This window comes from Nothobranchius furzeri, chromosome 5, assembly GCF_043380555.1.
Source record: "Nothobranchius furzeri strain GRZ-AD chromosome 5, NfurGRZ-RIMD1, whole genome shotgun sequence".
Taxonomy (NCBI): Eukaryota; Metazoa; Chordata; class Actinopteri; order Cyprinodontiformes; family Nothobranchiidae; genus Nothobranchius; species Nothobranchius furzeri.
The window spans coordinates 53,507,891-53,515,627 of record NC_091745.1 but is presented as its reverse complement, the minus strand read 5'-3'; positions in this window follow the sequence as shown (position 1 = coordinate 53,515,627).

Sequence of the window (7,737 nt, the reverse complement as noted above, 5' to 3'; positions counted from 1 at the left end):
ACCAGTTTCCTTGAGAGGGGTTGGATTTTCTACTACTCTGGAGTTGTTCCCACTGAGAGGCGCCGAGCAGGGGTGGGCATACTAGTTGGTACCATCTTGGTGCCTGTACGTTGGGACGTTGGGGTTTACACCAGTGAACGAGAGGGTGACCCTCCTCTGCCTACGTGTGGGAGGGACGGGTTCTGACTGTGGTCTGTGCTTATGCACCAAACTACGGTTCAGACTACCCACCCTTTTTGGAGACCTTGGAGGGGGGAACTGGAGAGTGCTCCTTCAGGTGACTCCCTTGTTCAGCAGAGGTACTTTAATGCTCACGTGGGCAACAACAGTGAGACCTGGAGAGGTGCGGTTCGGAGCAATGGCCCCCCGATCTGAATGTGAGTGGTGTTTTGTTATTGGACGTCTGTGCTAGTCATGGATTGTCCATAATGAACACGATGTTCAGACATAAAGGTGTCCATATGTACTCTTGGCACCAGGATACATTAGGCCGCAGCTCGATGATCGACTTTGTTGTTTCATCTGACCTGCGGCCACATGTCTTGGACGCATGGGTGAAGAGAGGGGCGGAGCTGTGAACTGACCACTACCTGGTGGTGAGTTGGCTCAGATGGTGGGGGAGGATGCCGGTCAGACCAGGCAGGCCCAAATGTATCGCAAGGGTTTGCTGAGAACGTCTGGCAGAGTCTCCTGTCAGAAGGAGCTTCAACTCCCACCTCTGACAGAACTTCCAAAATGTTCCGGGGGAGGCGGGTGGCATTGAGTCTGAATGGACCCTGTCTCGTGCCTCCATTGTTGAGGAGGCCGACCTCAGGACGTTGTGGATCAGTGGGCAGAATACTTCGAAGACCTCCTCAATCCCACCGACATATCTTCCAGTGAGGAAGCAGAGTCTGGGGACTTTGAGTTGGGTTCTCAAATATCTGGTACTGAGGTCATTGAGGTAGTTAAAAAGCTCCTCTGTGGCAAGGCTCCAGGGGTGGATGAGATCCGCCCGGAGTTCCTTAAGGCTCTGGATGTTGTGGGGCTGTGTTGGCTGACACGGCTCTGCAATCTCGCGTGAACATCGGGGTAGTCCCACTGGACTGGTAGACCAGGATGGTGGTTCCCTTATTTAAAAAAGGTGGCCGCAGGGTGTGTTCCAACTACAGGGGGATCACACTCCTGAGCCTTCCTGGTAAGGTCTATTCAGGGTTTCTGGAGAGGAGGGTCTAACAGATTGTTGAACCTCAGATTCAGGAGGAGCGATGAGGTTTTTGTCCTGGCTGTGGAACAATGGACCAGCTCTATACCCTTAGGGGGATCCTGGAGGGTGCGTGGGAATTTGCCCAACCAGTCTACATGTGTTTTGTGGATTTGGAGAAGGTGTTTGACCGCGTCCCTCTGGGGGCCCTGTGAGGGGTATTCCAGGAGTATGGGGTATGAAGGCCCCTGATACAGGCTGTTAGGTCCCTGTATGACTGATGTCAGAGCTTGGTCTGCATTGCCGGCAGTAATTTGGGCTCATTCCCAGTGAGGGTTGGACTCCGCCAAGGCTGCCCTTTGTCACCGATTCTGTTCATAACCTTTATGGAGGGGATTTCCAGGCGCAGCCAAGGTGTGGAGGGCATCCGTTTTGGTGGCCTGAGGATCAGGTCTCTGCTTTTTGGAGATGATGTGGTCCTGTTGGCTTCATCAGAACACCTCCTGGACACCTCCCTGGTGAGGTTTTCTGGGCACGTCCAACCGGGAGGAGACCTAAAGGTAGACCCAGGATATGGTGGAGGGACTATGTCTCTCACCTGGCCAGAGAACGCCTTGGGATTCCCTGGAGGAGCTGGCCCAAGTGGCTGGGGAGAGGGAAGTCTGGGCCTCTTGCTTTAGGCTACTGCCCCCGCGACCCGACTCCGGATAAATGGATGGATGGATGTAGGAACTTTAAAAAAAGATGACTGAATATACATTCTTTCAAAGAAAGATGACATTTGATTCCTTCTTTAAACAGTTTTCATGAAGTGCTATGTGTCACAGGGATCTAGTGACAGTTTCCCATCTGGGCCAGTGCAGACTGGGCTGTGTAGAATCGGTTCGGGTCCCGCACTGGTAGGGTTTGTTCACACACACTTCTCAGGAATGGGGACATCTGAGCATGTAGGTGGGGCAAAGGATGCGCAAAAAAGTCTGTGATGTCTTCCTTAAACAAAAGCGGCCATGATTTTGTGTGTGTGTGTGTGTGTGTGTGTGTGTGTGTGTGTGTGTGTGTGTGTGTGTGTGTGTGTGTGTGTGTGTGTGTGTGTGTGTGTGTGTGTGTGTGTGTGTGTGTCCACCTGTAATATAACACAGCCTCAGTAGCACAGTTTTCTCACAACACTAAATATTTTTCTTTTTTCGTGACGACTGAAATGAAAACATACGCACCAATAAAGACAAAATTACGACGAATATTGACCGACATTTTTGTCGATGAATAAGAAACAACAACGAAAATTGACAGAAACAAAAATTCTATCAGATAACGGAAAAGATGAGAGACCGGGGAAAAAAAAACTAACCAGCAAGTGGAACAGGCAGGACTCATTGAGAAAAAAACAATCAGAGTTTGGAGCCGGCCACTGTTTGAACAAGCTACCGCTAACCAGTCGTCATAAATTGATGTTTTTGCCAGTAAAAGTTGTGTTTCAAAGGAGAAAATGTCCGCAGCTGGGGGTAAAAGCAGTAAATGTGATGATTTAAAAAACGATTTGTTTGAAGAGTATGCATCCGGGGTTTCCCCTTATAGAAGTGTTATGGTGTTGTTAGCAGCTAGCGGGAGCCGGAGAGTTGGTGCTGGAGCTCAGTGAACCGAACCAAGCTCACAAAGCAGCGTACCGCGCATCTTGTTGTCTAAGCGTTTTTCTTTTTCTTGCGCTGTTACGGCCAATATGATCAGCATTCGGTGTTCTAGCGGTGCTTTAGTAAGGAGAAACGTTCAGGTGTCCCACCTTGATCAGTCAGTCTAAAAGAAAATTTACCTCTGCAGAGTAATATCTTTTAATGTTTTGATGGTATGATATGTTCACAAATATTACTGCACACTATACAGATTTTTTTTAAATTAATATTGAGAGTAGGGCTGGGCGATATGGCCTCAAATCTATATTGCGATATAATCTGAAGCATGTGCGGTAATGATATATATTGCGTTATATTTTTTCCTCTGTTTATAAATGTCAAAATGACATGCTTTTAAATATCCTCATGTGGCAAATATATGCCACATGAGGCATATAGGCCTCCTCCTCCACCCACTCCATGCTTGCATCAACTGCCATTCTGTTGTCCCAATGTCAGAAGGGTGCACATTTTAGTGACGTCATGTGTTATCGCGATATCGCGGTATTGCGATATAGCCAAAAACTCTATCATTACCCAATTTTATATCTTTTCTACCTTATATCGTTTATATTGCCCACCCCTAATTGAGAGGCACAATTTCAAACTGTCAGTGTTCCTGTTGGTATTTTCCCATTAATATTGTTATTAAAACAATCATAAAAATAGAGTTTTATTAATCCAATTTGTGAAATGTAAATTTCTCATATGTCTTTACAGTTACAGGTAGGTGTAGTTAATATGTCCTTTACAGCTAAAATGTATTGCATCAGAAGAAACATACAAATATTTTAGTCCACTAAAATAAGACAACTCTAACAAATTGGATGATTAAATTGTGACTTAAAAAAATAATTTTAATTGAAAGACTAAAATTAAATGAATTTTTTTTTTGTCAAACTTAACCCGGATTATCTCTCAGGTTAAAACACTAGATCAGAGCATTAGGAGAATTTGTACAATTTACATATTTTGTTTCACATTTTAAGGAAGCATTTATACATAAATATGTAGGTTTAAATTTTAGAAACAAATGTAACATTTGAAGTCAAAATTTAGATCAGATTAAATGTTCTGAAATGTAAAAATTTTGGTATGTGACAACTTTTAGGTAATTTCAGTTTTGAATGTGATGAAAGTGTGCTAGATGTCTGTCATTAAATAAAACTGCTACGTCTTTTGCACGACCATTTTGCACTTGTAGTTCCACACTGAAGTCCATGTCCAAATTCATCTTCGTTATCTATATAATTGTGCTAAACACATCTGACCATTATATCCGATTACCAAACCCAAATCTAAACCGTAAAAATGGCGGCTGCTAATTACCAAAATCTGATGGGAACTGGACCAAATTGTTTAATTTATCTACATCTCTTCTTTATTATAGCTGGAAGAGCGATCCTACATTTATTTGATTTTGTTCCAACTCTTTCCTTTTTGTGTCACAACGTGGGTCGCACCACAGCGCCACAACACCCGAGCCCGGCAGCTTTGTTGGGTTGTTGGAATCTGATATCTAATTTAGGGTCTTTTTCTCTCTCAGATAAAAACTAATATGAACAAGTTGCATTTCCTACATTGTTCTGTTGGTATCACAATGGGTGCATACCATTATTTCTGATTTTATCAAACCTAAATATCCATCCAAGATTTTAGTTAGAACTGGCATGCGAGGCCTTTTGAGTGTTAGTAAAAGCAACACTTTTAAGCATGTTTTTTTAAATAATGTACAGTATTAATGTTCCACATTATGTTTTGCTTTATTGGTCTCAAGGCTCCCAGTTGCCAGTTTGTTCCTGTATGTTGGGTTTATAATTGATGTTAACAGGTTTTTAAAGCTCAAACATTCTCACATCTCACCTATTTATACTTTTATTATCCTTCTGTGTAAAATGATTAATTGCACGCCACTTTGTCCAGATTTTTTCCTTCAGCATTAAAGCATAAACCATGTGTCTTGTAAAAGCATCAATATTTATATGCTTGAGGGAATTGGAATTTAAAAAAAAGGTGTTTTATGGCCTTTTCTCCATTTTGTCATCATCAACAAATGTAGATGATGAATGTGGAGCTTTGGTGGTTTTCCACAGATGAGGAGGTCCGAAAGAACACAGAAATATTGTCTTATAAAAACAAAGAAAAAGAAAAGAAACTACCAGGAAAGTCTTGGTGCTTCTGAAACTGATTTGTTGGTTTATTCAGCGGTGGGACAGACCTCGCTGAAGGTCTGATCAGTGTGTGATCCCACCCAGTCACAGGAAGTGCTGTACATTATGAACTAAACGTGCCATGAATTATGGGCTAAGGTTTTACCCCAGGAAAAAAATCCTTTCATGTCCCAAATTGTTGGCCGGTGAAAGACGGAATGGCTCTCCTGTGGTGATGAGTTATGATGCTAGATGCATTAAAATGATACACACACCTCTCCCCTTTCTCCAATTAAACCCGAGCCAACGGGCTGCAGGCTTGAGAACTGCTGTCACTGTGTCATTTTCTCAGTTTCAGCCTCGCTCATCCCTTCCTCTCCACGCTAACGAGATGTAGCAGTCACAGGACGCCCCGCAGGCTCCTCAGACCTCTGCCTCCGTGGGACAGATGAGGAACAGGATTTTACCGATCAGCCTGGCTGGAAATCAGGAATGTCCTCCTCTTAAACCTCCTCATCTCCACTGCCTCCCCCGATCACTCCTCCTCCATCTCTTCCTAATGGCTCATACCAAACTCAGCAGGAGATCTGTGACTGCACCACTCTCAAACCCATGAGAAGAGTGCCACCAGCTGCCCCCAGAGGTGGAGGATTCCGAGCATAAATGCTTTGCATCTGTGCAATTTTATCTGTGCATGCCAGTGTGTGATTTTCACCTGATCCAAATGTAGGGAGGCCGTTTAATATCCTCGTGAAGTTGAAGTTTCATTGAATAGCCTGCATGTCTTTACTTTGCAAACATTTACTCAGTAATTGTTGATGTTCTTCATATTGCCAAACACCTCTGGTGTTTCTAAACACTGGCAGGAAGCTCTGCTGTAAAAGTGCTCATGTACATGTGAGCAGCACTCCATTATAAACATGTATCCATGAACTTGTGGAAGAAACTTTCATTTGAAAACACTTAAAAGATGTTTCATGAGTGTTCTGGTATTTTTATTATGTTTTTATGAGCACATCCTCATTTCCTCCCATCCCATATCTTCCCTTCTGTCTCGGTTTATTCTCTCCTCTCTGGAACTCAGCTAGGAGCGCTGTATTTTCACCACAAGGACTTTATAACTCTTTAACAGAGTGTTGAGACACAAACACAAGCACTGCAGGAAAAGATGGAGGGAAGATGAAACTGACAAACAGGAATATGAGGACATGCCGGATTAAAGACCCATTCTGCAATTTCACACCTTAAAATAACGGGTTTTGGAAAGTTTGGGTGGCATACTATCATCTATTACGTTCATTTTTGGAAATGTGCGGGTGTTATGGGGTCCCAAATTTGTTCACCGCAATATAAAGTTTTGACCGGCGGTCCACCCCTGGAAGTACTGACTGCATGTGGCAGTATCACATAGACACCATAGACATGAATATGTAGATGCCAAATTCAGCACTGTGGAGCTTAACAGCATCGCCGCCATATTGGATGGGTCTCCTCATTCTCCAAAGTCAATTTTATTTATTTTGTTTAATTATATTTGTGTTTTAATGATCATGCCATACCTTGTGTCTGATTTTGTGAAAAACTTGATAAACTGTGTTTTTTAGTTGGGTAACACCTTCCTCAGTAGAGATGAATGCACTTGGGGCGAATGGCCATTACGGCAACTCGAGTAGGCAGCACCAGTCCAGGGGGCATCTATGTATATATGTCTGTGGTAGATCCGTGGTGTAGAGACTTGAGCAACGGCAGATACACAAAAGAAAGCTAGAAATCCCCTATTAGAAGAATCTAGGGAAAGATAAAGAGAATGCGATAGAGCAAGAGCGAAGACCAGAGTCAATGTGGGGCCAACTGGAGAGCTCTTTTTGAAGGAACGATATGTTCTACGACCCTGACTATAGCCGTGTTACAAATGGATAGGTAATTCAAATTCAAATTCAAACAAAAAAACAAACTTTAAAGAGCAGGTCAACTGAGCCTCGGAGTCCTTTTCCACCCACGTATCAATTTTTAAAAATGCACCATTAGTAGGCGTTGCCTGGAGGACCGAGAGGGCGGAGCCGCGGCAGTGACGAAGATGACGGCTAACTAGATGACGCTAGCTCCCTTCACTCTGAGCAGTTATTAGAAGTGGAGGACGTTTCTCCCCCTCCTTACCCAGACACTCGAGAAGAAAGGGACCAAGTCTATTTGGAGGAGACAAGCGGACCTGAGTCTTATTGTTTTGAGCTTGTGAGTTGCCTGAAACTAGTGGAACCGACCCAACAGAACCTGCTCTGAATGTAAGTAGCCATTAGCCATAGCGTCAGATTAGCTGCAGGGTTTGTCTCCACGGCCCTGGAGAGCTAGTATTCAGCATGTTTTAGAGATTTATCTGCATCAACACACCTGGTTTTAATCAGCAACAAATAGCTGAGCTGCTTAACAGCTAATCTAACCTGTTAAAGCAGGAAAACCACTGAAACATGCTGGATAGCAGCTCTCCGGTAGCCCTGGGCTCAAGTTACAGTCTGCTGCATACAAAGTTATGAAAATACCCCATGAGAAAATTATTCTGTAATGTGTTCAGCCCACTAAAACTGCCCTGATTTATTTATTTACTGATAACAGCTGCTCTCTTGGTTCTAGGTCCTCTGGTGTCTGCAGCTGGTCTCTGGTGTCTGCAGGTGGTCTCCTCTGCTGGTGTCGTCAGGATCAGGAGCTTCCAGAAGAATGTGCATTTCAATGACTTTCCCCC